This window comes from Osmia lignaria, chromosome 11 (assembly GCF_051020975.1).
Source record: "Osmia lignaria lignaria isolate PbOS001 chromosome 11, iyOsmLign1, whole genome shotgun sequence".
NCBI lineage: Eukaryota > Metazoa > Arthropoda > Insecta > Hymenoptera > Megachilidae > Osmia > Osmia lignaria.
This window is the reverse complement of record NC_135042.1, coordinates 7,043,965-7,063,054: the sequence shown is the minus strand read 5'-3', so window position 1 is coordinate 7,063,054 and position 19,090 is coordinate 7,043,965. Positions and strand designations below refer to the sequence as shown.

Genomic DNA, 19,090 nt, shown 5'->3' with positions numbered 1-19,090 from the left:
AGATCCAGAAATTCGATCAGAGGAAATGAATCGTAGTTCGTAAATCGATTTGTTCGAATCCAAACACGGGAATCGATTTCCGTTTCATTTTGCGTAAAAATCAACCCTATAAATCTTGCGCGAACTCCGGCTCGTTCGAAATGACAGAAACTGCAAACGAATGAGGTTCGGTGTCGTTGAATCGATCGTTGACTTGGCATTTGTACGTAAACTCTCGTAGCAGATGAAAAGGGGGACGAAAACGGGGGGTTGAGGGTGAGGTGAAAGGCGTTACAAGTGAGATGTACGAGAACCGGGACCAGCTACTATTCCTTCGTCTTTCGAAAGCAGATTGCCAACTTACCTGGACGTGACATGCGAACCCCCTTGAAACCATGCGATCGATATTATAAGCACCTAGAACCTGGCATAGTAAAGTATCAACTGGAAAATTAGGGGTTGCTAAAGCAAGAACACATTTTGAAGCTTTTATTATTCACTCAGTACTTTCTTTCTACTACAGTCTACCTTGATGTTTTATACTCGAGTGTTTTTATTGCTTCACTTGGTATCTCTGGGGCGCAGAATTATTATAGAAGCACTTCAAAGTGTATGTCCTTTATTCTTTACCATAAGACTCAAATCATGTAATTAAATTTGATAATATTTATGAATATTCCTTCATTACTACAATGAGAAGCAAAACTGAACTACTGAATCTTTTTATTAATAGAGAAACTCTCAGCAAGAGAACTCAGAAAGAATTCAGTTTACTTTGATACATTTCATATTATTGCTGGAAGAGGAAACGTTAAAGCTTCATTCAAAATGCTTTTTCAACTCGCCAATTGCATCTTAAATAGGACCTTAATTGCACAGTGTTAACCTGAAACATTTATCCGATACCTGTTGAGATTGCATTTTGAATTCAGCAGAGTTGAAAGGTCAACTTAGTGGAATGTTAACGACTTTAACGACAGGGTTGAATGTGACCCGCTCGGGCACACGATGTCTCCTGTGTTATTAAAGCGGTAGAGTGTGTATCATTTACATGTTTGTTCATTGTTCGCGTACTTTGGTTGCGAATATCGTTGCGAAAAACAATAGAAAATGGTAAAAGATTCGTTCTGTTTATCGTTATTACTCTTGTGATTGCACAGATTGCTTCATTTTAATTTATAAATGAATATAGGGTAGATGTGTCACTTATTTGAAGAATTTGTTTAAATCTATTTTAACCCATTCAAAATCACGATTTTAAAATAAAATGATCACCTTATCGTTCATTTCATTCATTTGTCATGTATTTTTTGAAACATTGAAATGTTAAAACTGATTTAAACAAAATAGCTCTTTTCAGATTCATTTTCACACCTATTTTAATCCATTCAAAGTCACGATACATGTATAACAAATAAATCGTTATACATATATTCATATGTTTCGCAGGGTATTTCTTTTTAGTCCAGCAAACCGTACGTAACTCCTATTAAAATGTATAGAGGAATTTAATTTCCCCTATAAAAACATCCAAAAGGAAAAAGAGTCAAATTTTAGAATTTTCCTGGCTGATACGTTTCCCTCCGCCAAAGTATTTCATTGGAATAATTTCATTTAAATACGAGTGTAATATGTACGCTGCGTGTAACACCTGTGGCTCCTATCCACAATGAGATAGAACTGTAAAAAAAAAAGAAAGGAAACGTCTGTTGCTTTTCAAGTTTCTCTCCAACTTCTGTTTGCTATTAATTCATGGCTCAAGTACGTTATGAATCAAAACCGTGCATGTTGCGAATGGAACATATGTTTCCTCCAGTTACATTTAACTTATATCAAACACTTTAACAGTAGAATTATCGACAGTTAGTGCACACTTACTTTAAAATGAAAATGAAGAAATAAGGGAGGAACAAATTTTTGAAAATTGAGAAAATAACGATAGAGGGGAAGTAGGAATTCTCGAAATACAATATTAATTTAAAAAATAACTTGGAATGAAAATAATATAATTTTTAAATATTAGAAAATTAATTGCCAGGAGCAAAAGAAACGAATTCGAGATGAAAAAAACGTTTACAGTTAGCTAAAAGACAAATTTTGGAAACAGGTTGTCATGAAATGAAAAGGTTCTCTAACAACCTTTTGAAGAATTACTGAAAAATAAGATTTCATACGTTCGTTCTCTTAAGCGTTTCTTTTTGCCGTGGTAAGCAGCGCAAGTAACCGTGCAATTTAGCTAGGTATTCGAAGGGTTAAGAGGACTTAAAGAAGCAAAAAGGAAAGAGCGCCGGAAGGAACGGGAGAAAATGAAAAAATACCTTTCATTTATTCGGAAGACAAATGTAATTACGAGAGAAGAATTAATCACGATGAGAAAAACGTGCAACCATTGTTTTCTAGCGACGATCTTACTTAACTGCAATTTTTCTTTCATTAATGGCGAAAAACGTTACGGTTCACGTGCCTCTGACAATTAAGTAAAAAAGATGAATGTAGTCTGATAAATATAGTTAACGTCTTTGTACCATTTTTATTTTACAAAGACCCACGTGAAACATTTCATTTACGTGAACTTTGACATAAAATATTGGATAAAGGATTTAATATTCGAATCAAAGAAAATCATAAAGTTGTTTGTCTTCACAATTATTCTTTATTTCCATTTTCTTCCTGTTATTTCTATGAATCCTAGAAACACTTTTCCTTGCGTTTGCTTCGAATAAATTTCCATGAAAAGAAAAATATTGTAGAATTCTTAGAACATATTTTCTTTTAAATTATAAGTAAAATTGGTCAAGATTATAATTAAATATATTAAATATAATTAAATATATTTGACCTCCTCTTCTAGAAGTTCGTCTAATAGAAGATTTCTCTGCTGTACGCGTTCAGCCACTTATTTCTTGTTATTAGGAGCTTACGACAGTTTTCTGTAGTACCATTGTGACGTTGAAGCGAAACTTGTGCTAGTTAAGTCGAAATAACGATCGTTGATATCGTGAAATTTGAGCAGACTTCGTAGGATATTGTATAGTCTAAATACCTGAGCTAAAGGAAACTATTTTCAGAAAAGGTGTCAGCTTTACCTGAATTTCTTTTGTTTAACCAATTACAAAGCGCTGGAAACAATAAACTTGAAAATTTCTCTTAAAATTCTATTTGAAAACATAAGCAAATAAAACGTGTCAAATAAAAATTAAAAGCAGCAGATGATTAGTTCGTAGCAACAAGTACCTTTTTACGAATGCAACAATGCACATGCATTTACCAATTGCATCACTTTTTTTATGAAACTGCATACTGGTTCCTACATGCATGGATTTTTTGAAACATTTTTTGTAAAAAAGTTTTATTGTACAATGACAAAGATATCAACTCTTTATTTGATATTTTAAATTCGAAACTCGGATATTTTATATAAAAATTTTTTTTATATTGTACTACAACACTACTTTACGCAAAATATTCTAAAGAATTAATTAATTTTTCTAAAATTGCACCCAAATACCTTTTTAATTTTTTTTACACTAATCCATTTTACAGCATGAAATGATTAAACATTTTCACGTCTAGTGAATATTTTTATTTAATACAACGCGACGTTGAGAAGTTCGTTTCGAACTGTATCGTTACTGTTCAATAATTTTGCTGGTACCAATAAAGCTTTGAGAAGAAGCAATGACCTGTAAAAAAGAACTGACGCGACGTTTTTCTTTTTTTCTCTGCTAGAAGCAGAGTCGAAAAGTAATCAAAATCGGAATTAAAGCGAAACCAAAGTGGTGCTTGCTTCAAACTGCAGCTGAGATTACGTTTGTTTAATTAACAGCTACTGTAAACGTACGTTCTGTCCCTTTTTTCCCACAAATAATCTTCCTTTGATACAAACAGACTTCACTTGCCAGTTATGGCCTCAAGGTTTATTCTGTATATACTTAGAATGTTGAATAATATATTACATACAGTGGAGGATCAAATCATTAACTTTCGCACGGCAAACCAATTAAAATTTCATTTTATATTACATATTATTTTCATTTTCTAAATTTTACAAATGAAAATGTTCCTTTAAAAATTATTCTTTATGACGTTTTTTCGTTTAAAAATTATGAATTCAACTTTCTGGTTGGTCAAATACTCAAAAAGAGTTCTGTCACTATCTTTTATAATTTTAGAGAAATCAACTCGTAACAATTTACAATGAAACGCCACATGTACGTAGAATTTGAAAATAATGAATCAACCTAATTGCAACATTTTGTTGATTAATTTATAAGCACCTGTGCAGTAATAAATACATTTGTCAGTTAATAGATTAACTAAAAAGACAAATACGAAATCGTATACAAAATAATTTTATATACATATTTCGTATTATATTGATTATATTAATATAAAATAATGGCATTAATAATTCTTCAATTAATTAATATAAAATCTTAATATTGAAAGAACCATTTATTTGTATTATTTAACCAATGATAATGCTAAATAAATAAATATTTTTGCAGTTAGTTACTGAACAGGGTATATTAAATATACAATAGCAGTTTCCAATTTATTTTAATCTCGAAATTCTTTCACCTTGATACAAAATTTGGTATTTTTCTCTTCCTATGAAATATTAATAACTTCGAAATTCTATTCAAATAAACTTTTCATACAAATTTTAACCATCGAACCATCAAATCCAGATCAGTATTGATTCAGATTTATGAAAGGTACACAACGATGCATCGACTAAAATTTAAGCATTCAAATAAACGAAAGAAAAGTCTGAAATTTTGAAAATGAAAATGATAAAGTGTGTAGAAAAATTAACCTTTTAACCCTCCTAAGTTACATTAATGCCACAAGGAAGAAAAAACAATGTGTCTATTTAATAATAGAAATGTAAAATTACAAAGGGAAAATATGAAATATCCAGTCAATCAAATGTAATGTAAATAGAATTCGAGCTTACGTAACCCCTATAATTGAGACTAATATTTATGCTGCAATGCCAAAGTATACAGTAATTAAAGGCAACTTGTAAATTGATCATTAACGTTCGTATATGTGGTAGTGACAAACAAACAGTAGCAGTACTTATTAAATATTTGCCGGAGTTTTCGTAGTCGTTAAACAGTGACCACAAAGTGAGGCAAAACTTCAAACGATGATTCGAGTATTCGAAAACGTGGCGGGCTACGATCTTGCTATATGTAAGCGACGCATAAGCATCGAACTCGCTTTTCCCTGGGCGAAGCACTCTCATTTCACTATGTGAATAATGCACGTGCCTATTGACACACCGAGTTTCCTACTCCCTGGCTCACTTTCCACCAAGCATCCAAACTTCCTGAATGAATAAGAAATGTTTCGTTTCTTCCCTAAGCAAAAGCCGACGTCGCCGTCAATTAGGCATAATCAAGGATCCACTTTGACATCGTGCTCGCTTTCCTACGATCCAACAGATTTCCTTGAAATTTTATTAACTTTTAAAAACTTTTTAATTTTGCAATTCTGAAATTTTGATAATATTCATCAATCTTGTAATTTTGTACTTTTGTAATTCTGGAAATTTGGTAAATTGGAATTTTAAAAATCTAAAATTATTGGAACTAAAAATTTTAGAATATCGAAGGTCTAGATTTTTAGAGAGCCTAAATCCACCCTAACTTCTACCTACTTACGTCACTGGTCATTATTTAACTTAATTAGCATTTTACAAAATTGGATGCAAACAAATTTGCTTTGCAACGTTTCAAAGCTTTATAAAATTAAAGTATTCTTAGTTCGAAGATTTGCAAATCCAGTGCAAACGCCATAATCCCAGGAAGGATTAAATGGATCAAAACTTTGGTTTTATGATTTTATCGCTTGAGAAGCAGTGGGTTGATACCCTTTTAGTATGATGTATCACTCCAAAAAATATTTGACACATATTTCTTTTTATCGGCAACCATCCACTCTGAAGGGGTGAAAACAGCCCTTGAATTTGGGGTTGCAAACCATATTTCGTGCTATATCTCAAAAACTATTTATTATAAAGAAACAGTTCCAATCTCCAATTTATATATTTTTAAATGATAAATTTATTTATACACAAATTATTCTTTAAAATATTAACAATTTTATTTCTTTACTTTAATCTAACAATATTCAAAAGCTCGTTAAAATCTAAATATAAGGTCGACTGAATGTAAAGCTCTCCTTGTGAGTTAGTCATTACTAATCTATTACGCGCAAATTTATCTTTCCACCGTCTCAAACGTTCGGCGTTCAACAATTACTCCGTATTATCGCGCGGATTTAACGGCACAGAATTTTTTTTATCGATCCTACCATTCTCGTTTGACAAGCAACGTGACTCGCCTTGTGATTAATCGATTGCCTCTTATGATTAATCGGTTGTCCAGGGGACCGTGTTGAACGGGCTAGATCAAAATTAAGGTGGAATTTAATTTAAGTGCATCGATATAAATTACATCGCCAATATCCCTGTTACCTTTTCGAACGGCTTTTATTGAACCAAATACCATTTACATTTACAATCTATCATTAAATATCAGTTAGATATTCCAGGGTTGATACATGTAATTAAATATAGTGCAGGTATAAAACCCTTTTTGAAACAAATTATATTAGAGGCATTCAACTAATATTAAAGTGGTCAAGGTAAATTCAATGGATTTTCTACATTTCAGAATTATAAAATTACAAAATTACTGAATTAACTAAGCTCTGAGGTTCTAAAATTAAAAAATTTCAAAATATCAGAATTACAATATTGTAAATTTCCATAATTTCTAAGGGATCTCACTTTACAAGGCCCATGATAATCCACGAAACCATCTGCCCTAGAATTGATTAATTATTAATAATTCGAATTTTCTCTAAAACTTTCCAATTAGACCCAATGACTTCCCAAGAGGGTTGCAACGTTAAAACACAATCCATCATCGTAGAAAAGCTCATTAAAATCTAAGTCGACCAGTTCTCGTTGTCACATCTGTCGCGGGATGCTTCTAGGTAAGCAGTAAGAAGGGAAAAAGCAAGCTTAGCGGGTGACTCGAAGCAGATAGATTGTCGGGCAACGATTCGCGACGTTCGCGATGTTCCGCGGCTGAAATTTTTCTGCCTTCCCGAAAGCTGAAGAATCCTAGTGCTTTTGTTGCTTTCCCGTATCTTTATAAATCGTCCCGTACATCAGAAAGGAGGAGAGAAAATGGCGAAGAAAGAGATGAGACTCCGTCTTTGACGACAAACATCGCGTTCCACTCCGAAAGCTTTCACCCGTTCTCGTGGCTTTCCCCACGAATCTTTATACATCTAGCTTGCATTCTTGGTATGCATGCACCCTCCTTTTTGTATCACGGTTTCACCGTTCCATCTATCGAAGGCAGATCATATACAAGCAGGAACTTATCCTCGATGCAGGAAGCAAACGGAAAATCGGTAAGCCGCCGGCAACCAAGGGGTCGAAACTATCTTGATAAAAGAAAAATACACCGACATCTGGGAAATAGTGTACGATCGTGGAAAAAGGGGGAAAACGGCGCCGTTGACAACGCTTATGGGACAAGATATCTAATTTTAACGCATGCGTTTCCTCCTACTTTCAACGCTATTCGTCAGAACATGGATATACGCTTTATGAAAAATTCAGATCATTCTGGGAAACGAAATTCTGCTTTTCAATTGAAAATCATTATTCTAGCTTTGTAATAGGTACTCTGCGATTCATTAAATGCTTTCAAAGATTTTTAGAATAAAATAATCAGATTAGAAAAATTTAAGACATGATTCAGGATAGGTGTTATTCTTTGATTGATTAATTTAATAGATTGATTTTATTATTATATTTAAAATGTGAAAATCTGTTATATCGTTGAAAATCCGCATAAATTGTTTATGTCCGTTTAGTGATTTATCGAAAGTTTATGAGAACCAACGACAATTTCCTGTTTCGAAGAGTTGGCGAATACCAATGTTGAAAAGGTCGCGTTAAAGGCAATATCGAAGCTCTTTCAACGGTGGTTGGGAATTTTTTTGGTAGCCCTAAAAATCGATGGGCACTTCATCATGTGAATTGGTGCAAGAGCGCTTTTCATAAATATCGTTATTGGCGCGCAGTAATTCGAATGTCGTACGCAGCAGCCGTACGTTTCTTCTCTCTGTACAGCCATTTCCGTTGCAGCGCCAGCTACTTCTTTCTCCCTCCCGTTCGCTCGTTTGCTTCGCCAATCTTGCCCTCTTCTGTTCGCTCACCTTTTCCCTTATTCCATATCCCACCGCCCTTTCTCGTGCTCTTTCCACGAGCTTCCGCCCTTTTCACTGTTTTTCTTTTCCTCGTTTTTCGCGCTTCGAAAATTGCCGGCTCTTTCCCGACGTACGGCGGCCTCATTTTTCGACGACGATCGAACGAAACAACCTTCGAAATATGACTGCTTCAGCACGATTTTTCTACCGGCTAAGATAAAATGTAGATACCATTTCCGTCTTACTCTGCGCATTGTACCGAGTCCAATCGATTTCTATTCCCGGACACTCGGACGAATTCATCGTACCTATCGGATGTAAAAAAAAAAAAGAGAAGGGAAAAGGGTATACGAAATCGTCGCTAATTTCGTTTATTTACGAGTTACGCGAGCTGCAACGATTGATGCCGCTAATTTGTTCATTTCAACGTGAACCGTTTCAGAGACTCGTACGTTTCGTATTTTTAATGGGAGCAATGCGTGACAATGCTTAAAACGTAGAAAATTAATAACGTATGCAGATGTTGTGTTGCGAAATTAGAGCGAACTTTATCACCGGACCCGCTTGACGCGTTGAAATAAAAAAGTTTTACGATTAAATCGATGCCTTGTAGCGCGGATAACAATGCAACCGTTAAATATTAGCTATTTGTTTCTCAAAGCAGAAAAACTTTCAAATATTCATTAAAAAGGACAGTAAAAAAATATGCAATAAAAATTTTATTTAATATTACGTTAAAGGAAGAGAATAAACAGTTGCATTATTTTGCTTTCCCTTTGTTAAAAAGAATGTTTCAAACAATAAGACAAATTTTTTTACAATAATTTAGAAATTTACTACAAGTCGGATTCATTAATTTGCCTTCAGAACATCCTGATTATTAGAATGCTTATTTTTAATTTACACGTTGTGCTTTCTTAAGAACATTGTGCATAGTAATTAGCGTAATGGAATATTCTTTTTACACCCAAACATCTAGATTACTTCTGCTAATGGTACTTATTACATCTTCCATCGGATAAAAACCGAGTGGAAAATCCAATTTGGTAGGAGGTCCGTTGGTAGGCATTGATCTTAAATTAAAAATGGCAGGATTTAGGGGAATCGATCTAAAGGATGTGATAGGAAGCTGTAAAAGGGTATTACGTGTTCAATTTCCCCAGTGCATTTTATTTTCAGAATAGATTTTTATGAGGTACATATTTCGATCCGTAAACGTGACAATTTTTTTTCTAATGTTATCATATATATTTTTGAAAATTTGGTAAATTACCAATTGATTACTTATGTTCATTCATTTTGGCCTGATATAAAAATTAAATTAATATTGCTAAAAAATTTATACTCGAATTGAACATAGATCTCCAGAAATGATTTAACATTTCAGTAGCAATTTGAAGATACTAGTTTCCATATGGTTGCTTCGCACCCATTCAATCCTTTACAAAGAATTTTGTACGACGTTTCTGAATTTTTTTCCAATAGTATCCTTTAATTTACTATCATTTTGAAGGTTTGCTAGCTTTTGCAGTGGTTCGTCTTTAAGGCTCTCATTGTCGACAACTTTTCTAAACCATTTTTACAGCATCGCGGTCGAAAGCGTGAAAATTTTTCTGGCAGCTTCCGAAGCTTTAGTACCAAGTTGAAACTCGTAGAGTAAATATGAACGAATTACGACTTTCAACACAGACATTTTGAAGCGACTTTGAACACAGAAAACGACGTGCGGAAGTTAAATCTCTTTTATAATCTTACATGTTCTACCACTTATTTGCTCTTGCAATCGTGAAAGCAGATAAAGTAATAAAAACACGAAAAAGCCACCATTTAAAAAAAAAGTATATTAACATTTTAGAGTACAAAAAATATTTTTTTTTGTTTTTACATTACTTTGGATTTGAAATACATGATAACGCTAAGCAAGATTAAATTTCATATTTCGAAAATTTCCAGAGATATGAAATAAATCGAATTTTTCTCTGTCTCTGTTCGCGCCAACGATTATCGACGAACAATAAACGGCCATGGAAAAAATACTGGTTTACCATTAATTTGAAAATCGTAATATCGACAGGATTAACATTGCATTAAATGCAGCATATAAAACGAATTAATCCATAAATTAACTTATTAACTATTTATAAACACGATAAAACAGACTGTAATAATGTTTCTTTTATAAAACTGCTATTCGAACTATTTATTACGAACATGTTGTAATTATTTAAAAAAACGAATGTTTAATTAGCAATAGAGAATTAATGAAGCGTTAATGCATCCTACAAAATACGTGTAATTGGCATTCGATAAATGGTTATTTTGCTTTGCTCGAATAAATCGTAATTACTTTTAAATCGTTAAGCATTGGAACACGAGATTTCACATTTAAAAATTGACAACCCTCACTTCGTTCATTTAGTCGCTTAATTGGGTTTCGTTACCGATCCATGTGAAATAAATAAATAAGCCATAAAAACCGCAAATCGAATGGTTAATACAAAAGAAAATAAAAATAAAATTTAGAATGAATTAGTACGTCATTGAAAGTCATAAATAGTTTAGAAAAAAAAGGAATATCGAGGCCTTTTATTTCATACAAAAATTTTGGAAAAAAGGGGTTAAATCATTGGTATAACTATGTAGGAGCCAAGATGAGCCTTTTCGCGTTTCCCTAAAAATCTGGACTACCTCTTCTCAAATTTCAAAATTTCTAAGGGATCTGGCCCATCCCACAAGCAGATCCAAATTACGCCAATTAATCTAATTATAAATACCATCAAATTGTCAGACATGGTAAACTCCTAACAGAGGTATCCATTCGAAGTTTGTTATTCCAGCTTTAATTGAGCATACATACACCTGTCAGTGAAAAGTCCACACATTACACTGTTAATCCACAAACGGTGTCAATGTAACTAGACCGAAAATAAGTTGAATCGACAGTGAAGTTAAGTCTTTAGACTTTATTAGATAAGTTTCATTGGTAGGTAGCTGGTTGATGGTAGCCAGCGCACGTACAAGTACTTGAAATTCGAGCGGATCCGGAACGAACGTTGAATCGCAAAGAACAAGAAGCAGTTTTCCTCTCGAGGATTCAAACTGTATAGACGCGGTTCGCGCCAACAGTAGATTTCCTTTGTGTTTCACCTCCGACACACAACCTTGGGTGGGCCTGGGTGCGCAGGGCGAATCGTGTCAACTAAAGACTGCGGAGGGAAAGGGATGGAGGATACGGGACGAGGAGAGACAAGACGATTCACGGGTACGAGAAATACGACGAAGCTAGTCGTCGAGCAAACGAATGACTCGCGGCGCTTGTTCCGAACAAGTTCTCGCAGGGTGTACATGCAGCTACCGCGCAGGTACACGTTTTACCTAAGTACGACACACGGCATACATACACATGGAATTTAATTAGTTGCATACTTGAGGCCGGTGTTCCCTGCACATGATAGATTCTGCTCGACGCGAACTGCCGCGAAAGTTTCAGCCCTCCGTCGTCGTTCTCGTTTTCCTTCCACAAAGCCCACTCGACTGCTTACACCGTTCTTTAATTACCCGCGAAAGCCTTCGATTTTTGCCTAACTTTTCTCTGTGCATTGGCGAACGCCGTCAACCGAGAAAAATAGGGGACAGGGAACAAGGAGGATGCAACTGGAAACTGGGAGAGAGAAAGAGGAAGGGAAATAAAGATGCTCTTCTGTTTTCAGAAGAAATGTTGTCTGAATGTTCTGGCTGTACTACTTGATTATGATATCCTTCGCTATTTTGGGTAAAATTTCTTTACCCAATAGAATTCTAATTTTAATTCAATTTTGTATTTCATATTATTTTCGCTTTCTAAATTTTACACTGTTCTTTTAGAAATTGTTCTTCCAACTTGCCTGTTGGAATTGTTCTCTACTAGTGTCTGACTAGTTAATGTTATTTCTACTGTGACGTTTATTATTATTATCACAATACCTGACTATTTTACGCTTCATTTAAAAATTCTACAATTACTTTCTTCATCAAGACTCTTATTGATGCTCACGAATCAAGATACATGAAAACCTAAACGTCTACGCTATTCGTAGTATCGTTAAACAAGAGGATCATGCAGTATTAATGCCTAATGAGAAGGGTAGAGAGATGCGCGGTACAATGATTCTGATCGTAGAACTTCAATAAGGTACACCTGTATTGGAGCGTGGGCGGAGAATGCTACGGCAGAATTAATCGGGAAGAACTTTATAGATGCTTCCTCGGTGGTCTGATCCCATCGCTCATCAATTGTTCTTTTCATAATATCATGTGGGAGGGTATGAATTTTATCGAAAGAAGGTATCGTAAAGGTCTTCGATAAAGAATTTAAATTCAGTAGTATATTCAATTTTTAAAAAATTAAAAATTAATCACTTGAGAAGCTTCTGTATTACTTAACACTTTAATAACCAAAATTTCATATTCGTAATTTTTTGCATTTTGAAGTACTCTACTGCATCGAGTCGTTTAAATCTATCATTTTGCAACTTAAAGCTTTAGTACAAACAGTAAAAAATTGAATGTCTGACTTCTTGGTTGTCCTAATTAAAAGCTCGATGCACGCCAACGTAAGTACACGTCTCTTCGTATTCACGCTAAACGAGCAAGAACATGTTCGTTCCTTGATGTACGGCTCTATTACCGCACAGTTTCAGTGTGCGCGTGCAAACACTCGCTCGTTCACTTTTACGCACACAACAGGCAATTATTCGCAAAGATCGTATATTTGCATCTGCTCGTTCGTTCGGTGTATACGCAGCTTTAGGCAACTGACAATTGACTTGCAAGAGAACAGTTGATGCGTAATCACAGAGGCTTGTACTCTACAAGAGAATTACTGCAAATCTAACAATAAGTATGCACACATTGAGAGAATTGTCGACAGGAACAGATCATTGTTAACGTTTTGTCTTATTGTTTGTAAGCAATTTATTTCATCAATTCTATAGTTACACGATCAACTGTTCCTCTAATTAACTAAAGCATAATTAAGATACATGAGAAGTCAATCACTCAACTATTAATCATTTTCAAAGAATTAACTTGTAATCTTAAATAGACAATTCAAATTTTGGTATTACAAAGAATATTTCGAAAAAATGATCTATATGAAAAGTAATATACAGTAGTATTTAAAGAAATAAGTGCATTTGCATTTTTATGTGCATCGTTGCAGTACAAAAATTAATATTTTAGGAAAATTAACCTCCCAGTTATAAAAGTATTAAAAATTTTCCTCATTAGTTCAACAAGTAGTTGAAAATAAAAAGATTATCAGTGAATTTGTTCGAATTGATTCGCCAATAAATTTTTAAATTCTAAAAGGCGAAAAATAGAATTTCAATCAGATAAAATTAATGATTCTGTCGTTCTTCTTAATCACTGATACAAGCTTGAATTACTACGTGGTAGCTGGGATTATTGCAATGCAACAAGTGCAATTCATGTTTGTCACATTTAGACCATAATTTGACCTACATGTTGAATTACAGCGCCGTTGTATGTATAGCTTTCAATTTCTGCTAAATTCATACTAACAAGCATTTTGCAAAACTTCCTTACGAGCTCTGCATTGCCGTTTCATTATTCCCCTCTGAAAGCTTTTAAACCCCGCGTGATTCCATTGTCTTTCTTTTACTTCCAAAACCTTTCAAATTCCTTAGATTCTCACTGTTCAGTAGCAATTCCATTTTCAAATTGACTTCGCTCTCATCGCCTTATCATTGTATCCTTTAATACTCTAAGTATGCAGCACTTTTAACACACTGAATGTTATGGGAATTGTTACTGTCTGGCAATACGAATATCATTTCGTTAATTTATTAAAAAATACAAACTAAAGCATGAATTTCTAAAATACAGAAAGAGGTGATAATTTAAATAGAGTTTTAGTGTAACACGAATTAAATTGATAAACCTTTTTTTCCTATTTTAAAATGTAGAAATTAAAATCCGTTTATAAACGTGAACTACGAAAGCGATTTATGCCCGCGTAAGCAATTTTCTAACTTTGCTCATGTTATTCAGATTATTCTTGACGACTTTATGAATTTTTAAAGAAGAGACAGGTTCTTATGCGGTGACCTCGAAATTAATCGTATCTAAAAATGATCACCGAAATTTGTTTACCTACTTATAAGTTAACCGGAGAGAAAGAGATATTAGAGTTAGTAAATAATTTTGAAAATTGTGAATAGAATAATAGAAATCAAGCAAAGTGATTTTCTACTGAAGATAATTCACTTTGATTACCCTTCGATTCAAACAAAAGTTGCTATGTGCAAATTAATTGAATGGAGCATTAAATCGAAGTTGGTAGATTAAAATTGTTTCTACTTTGAAAAACCATGTGGTTGTCGTCAAGAAGTTGTTAGAGAAATGGCTGATTAATCGTGAAACTCCCCAAGCGTGCTTCAAGATCCGATACTATGTTTTTGCCCGCGCGTCCATCGTTCCTCTTTCCACAAGCTTCCGCAACTATTGGGTACCCTTAATTAAAAGTTACCTAATAAACCGCTTCGTGGTTTCATACACATTTGCCTTTTCTTTTGACATATTGTTCCCCTTTCCATCAATTACCTTCTAAAAACTTCAATAATTTAATTGTGGAATTCTAATAAAAAAGCATTTTTGAATAACTAGACAGCAACCCTTTCACGTCACATTGGGGTCCTAGGAACCCTAATGAAATTTTTAATATGCTAGTACTGTCAGAATAAAGGATTGAGATTTTAAGGAAATAAAAAAAAAAGATTGGTTATTTTTGAGTATGAATATTTATTTCTAAATTTATTTCTAAAAATACGCAAATTTTGACTTATAAAATTGTCTCGAAGCTTATTTTACAAAATTAAAATATTGAGATATAAAAAATAATTATCTTGACTCTATAATGGGAAATACTATAACCCAGTATCTATATTAATTACCGTGAAAGTTATAGCAATATATATTGGCTGAGTGAAACTTTGAATTTATCGGGTTAAAAGTATTAAAACATAAAAAAAATTGTATTATTCTTCTAATTTGCAAAAGCACCATTTTGATATATTTACCGCGGACGTATTAATATTCTTTAAAATTTTTGAATTACACTTTAAATTTGGGAATTAATGTGTACACGATTCTCTCATCAAATCTTTTCTCTTATAATTTCAAATTTCAACGGTGAAGAAAATTTATGTTGAAACCGTGCCATTAAAATGAGCCGACTGAAAATATAAATTTTTGACTCCGACAAAGTACAACATTTTTACGGTGCAAATATGCGTGCCGTGCTACACAATTGAAACGGATCGTACTTTTTTTTTTAGAACACAAAAAAGCGCGATGCTGAAAAAAAAAAGCTGAATGGTTTAACGAGGTATAACTTGCTATGATCGTACTTTTTCTGCAAGCGCAATAACGCACCCACAAAGTGCAATTGCATATTTGCTTTAATGGAACGATACAATTTTTTTTCTACACGGAATGCTTTCGGAAGTGAATACCTTGCACGATGAATCATATCTTTATGATGATACATCGTTCATTCCGAAGCCATTGCAGAATGAATATCAGGTGTGCCCCTTTCATTATTTCAATGATAAAAATAAAAGATTCATTAATGGCATATTAAGTATGTTCTATTCCTATTATTATTTTTTGTTATTTGTCATTTTTATTACTGTCGCTGCTGTCACTATTGCTACGTTCATTACTACTTCCACTGTTGCTATTGCGATTCTTTCCTTCATTATTATTATAACCCCAGTACATTTATGTTTTTTATTTGCAAGGACTGGAGGTTCTAGCTTAGGATCTCCCCAAGGATCTCCCTAGGTTCTCCCTAAACTCTCCTAAGGTTTTCCCTAGATTCTCCCTAACTTCCCCAATACTGAAGGTAAATAATGAAAAAGCTTCCCTCTTTATTTTTTCTGCTTAACTTAAAGAGGCCTACATTGCACCCAAGTGTACATAAAATAGTATTATCCAACAGTCATCGTCTATCTTTCTCACTGCCACTTCCTAAAAATTTATCTCGACGTGAACCAAACATTTTCCTCCTCCCAGTTTATTTCCTAAGCTTTTCTAATTTTCCAAATATGAAATGGAAGCTCCAAAGCTAAAGTGGTGTTTCGCAATTATCAATTGTTAATAAATCCTCTCCCATTTCCTGTGACTGCAAAGGCTGGCGCACGAATTGATTAACCGCAACTTATACGACGAGACGAGTTTGGAATGAAACTTTCTCTGATAGAGGTAAACCACTATCACCACAGGTATGACCTCAAAGGCTCGAGTACAGGTAACCGAGGACCTAAAGGCATACCTTGTCAATCTGACAGGCTGGTTTGGCATCGGAGGAGTAGCAATGGGGATTATACTTATCCCCCATTCTACTTCTGACCGCCCGTAGCACTATGTAAGCCATTGTAAGGCTGTCAACTGACCACCTAGATCACCAATTACTGTGTTACAATAGAACGTACTTCCTGGAGGATACGCTGATGATTTTAATCCCTTTGCTATTAAAAGCAGCGTAATAGACCGTGATGATATAGTTTCTGAATAGAGGAGTGTGTATGACTAATCCTTAAATAATTGCTGAATAGTAGAAAATGAAAGTAAAATATTCTTAGACAATTATCGAGAAATTTTTAATATAATTTTAACATAATAAATTATCAGCTTGCAATTTTTTTATAAACAAAATATCTAAAACTTATTTTATTTTTAAATCTTACAAATATTAATTATGAAATTGATTCGAAATCAAAAGTTGTGTATTAATAGTAAAGTCTTGACGTATTTTGTAGTTTACACGACTATATGAAGTATTCAGAAGGACTGACTGTAAGAATATAATTTATAAACATTTTCTCGAGATTCTACGTAGATGGAGCAATATTGTTCTGATTTTTTACTTTGTTTTGATTGATAACACGTGGCTCGCTTCACTAAGGTATTTCAAAGTGAGATCAGCATGATCCTAAGCTTTCCAACGACGGCCAGGACCATAAAACCCTTATGGTTACTATGTTGGCTATTTTCATAGAAAAACTTCACTGTTTGCATATATTGCACAAGAAATTTTTGCTGTGTAAGAACAAAACTTGTGAAGTCATGATAATTTCACATAAATTTTATAAATAACATATCTTAAAATACACTTACGATAAGAAAAAAATGCTATTCTGTTTAAAAAAAGAATTAATAACTCCTTATTCTTCTACAAAAATGTTATGGAAATATTTTAAGTCCTTTAATTCCATAGAAAATGAAACATCCCCTCGGTATTTAATTGCGAACGTAATCGAAGGCAAATATAATTTTCTTATAGCTTCGTGTCAATTACGACCCCTGCGAAGATATTTAAAAGACAACCACTGCTCTTTGTCCTCTGAAACATTATGGAAATAAATAGAAATGAATTGTCTGTTAGCGCGATTTGCAATTGTTACTGATACCATTGATACGAGCCCTGTAATTTCTCCATTCAACACGCAGCAATAAAGGGGAGAGTTTCAGCATGACATCTTAGAAAAAGAAACGAACGAAAGCCGGCGCGATTGTGCCCCAGGAAGAAAGGAATAAATTGAAACACGATAGTCCCGATGTTGAAGTAACCGCGTGTAGGATGGGGTGAGGGTAGAAGCTTCATAAGTAGCCTCCGACAGAATTCCTACCAAACAATTTGCAATGCTGAACCGAAAAGTTGTCGAAGCTTTCGTGCAAGGAGAGTTTCTCACGGAGGGCAACGAGGTTTATCTTTGCCGTAGCCGAGAAAGACGAAAGAGAACTGTCATCAAGTAGATGAACCAAGTGGAAACCGACGGAATGGAAGAAGGAAAAGATTAACGAAACGACCGGCTATCGAATAATTGAACTGTGCTTTACATACAATCGACAAAGCTCGAATAGCTTTTTCCTACCTCTTTTTTATCACCGCTAGTTCTTCCCCGTTTTTCGTTGCTTCTGCTTCGATAAATATTAATTATCTCATACGAAGTTTCAAAGGCAAATGTCTTGTGACTTTGAATTGCAAAATAGTAATAGAATTGAGCGTACGACTTTTAGAACACTAATTTTATAGGGGAATGTAAAAGTAATAGAAATGGTTTCTAGGGTGGGTTAGGTAATACAAAAATTTGAAAATTTTGTAATACTGAAATTCTAGAATTTTGGCAATCTGAAATTTTATTTTGAAATTTTTAAATCTGAAAAATTAAAAATGATTAAGGGGCTCCTTCACATTTGTGGGCAGTGGATTTAATATGCAGTCATATAAATAAAACTGCGTTTTTGTTAAGTAGCTCTGAATAAACGATTATTGAACGTAGGGATACCAAATGAGAAATGTCTAGACAATGTACTACAAAATGAATGTAGCTGTGACCAGAGTTTCAAGGATCACCAAACATTATTACCCAAGAGAGTAGTAACTTTACATACAAGTGATCAACATTAATTACTGTAGTTGATGCGGTTCAACGTGAGCTTGGACAAGAGAAACAATCTCTTATTAATCAAGTTGAATATAGCTGTATTAAAGTTATATACAAAGGTCCCCTTGCTTCTAAGAAAACAATAATTTGAGTATTACTTCTGAAGGGGTATTAGAAGGGTGTATACAATTTTCGAATTTAATATTCACCTCCAAATGTTGTTCATAAAGTTCCTCTGTATAGGGAACTTGTTACGGTTTGATACAATTTCGTGGGTAGTTTCATCATTGGCCTATTTATCTCTGATGAGGTTGGAGCCCAAGGGCCAAACATGTGTACCCTCACGAATATTACTATCTCTGTGTTAACATGTGATCCAAGCTTCACAGGAAAGAGTTGTTTTGGATACAACTGTTTTT

At 33.9% G+C, this 19,090-nt stretch overlaps 1 protein-coding gene and 1 long non-coding RNA gene across 12 annotated transcripts in view; one reads left to right on the top strand and one right to left on the bottom strand.

The window, feature by feature from the left end:
- The window catches only part of LOC143305798 (uncharacterized), a 179,391-nt gene that overhangs the window by 27,615 nt on the left and 132,686 nt on the right, over positions 1-19,090 (top strand). The gene's annotated exons all lie outside the window — the stretch shown is intronic.
- LOC117603711 (nephrin) overlaps positions 1-19,090 on the bottom strand; it is a 170,571-nt gene that overhangs the window by 129,724 nt on the left and 21,757 nt on the right. The gene's annotated exons all lie outside the window — the stretch shown is intronic.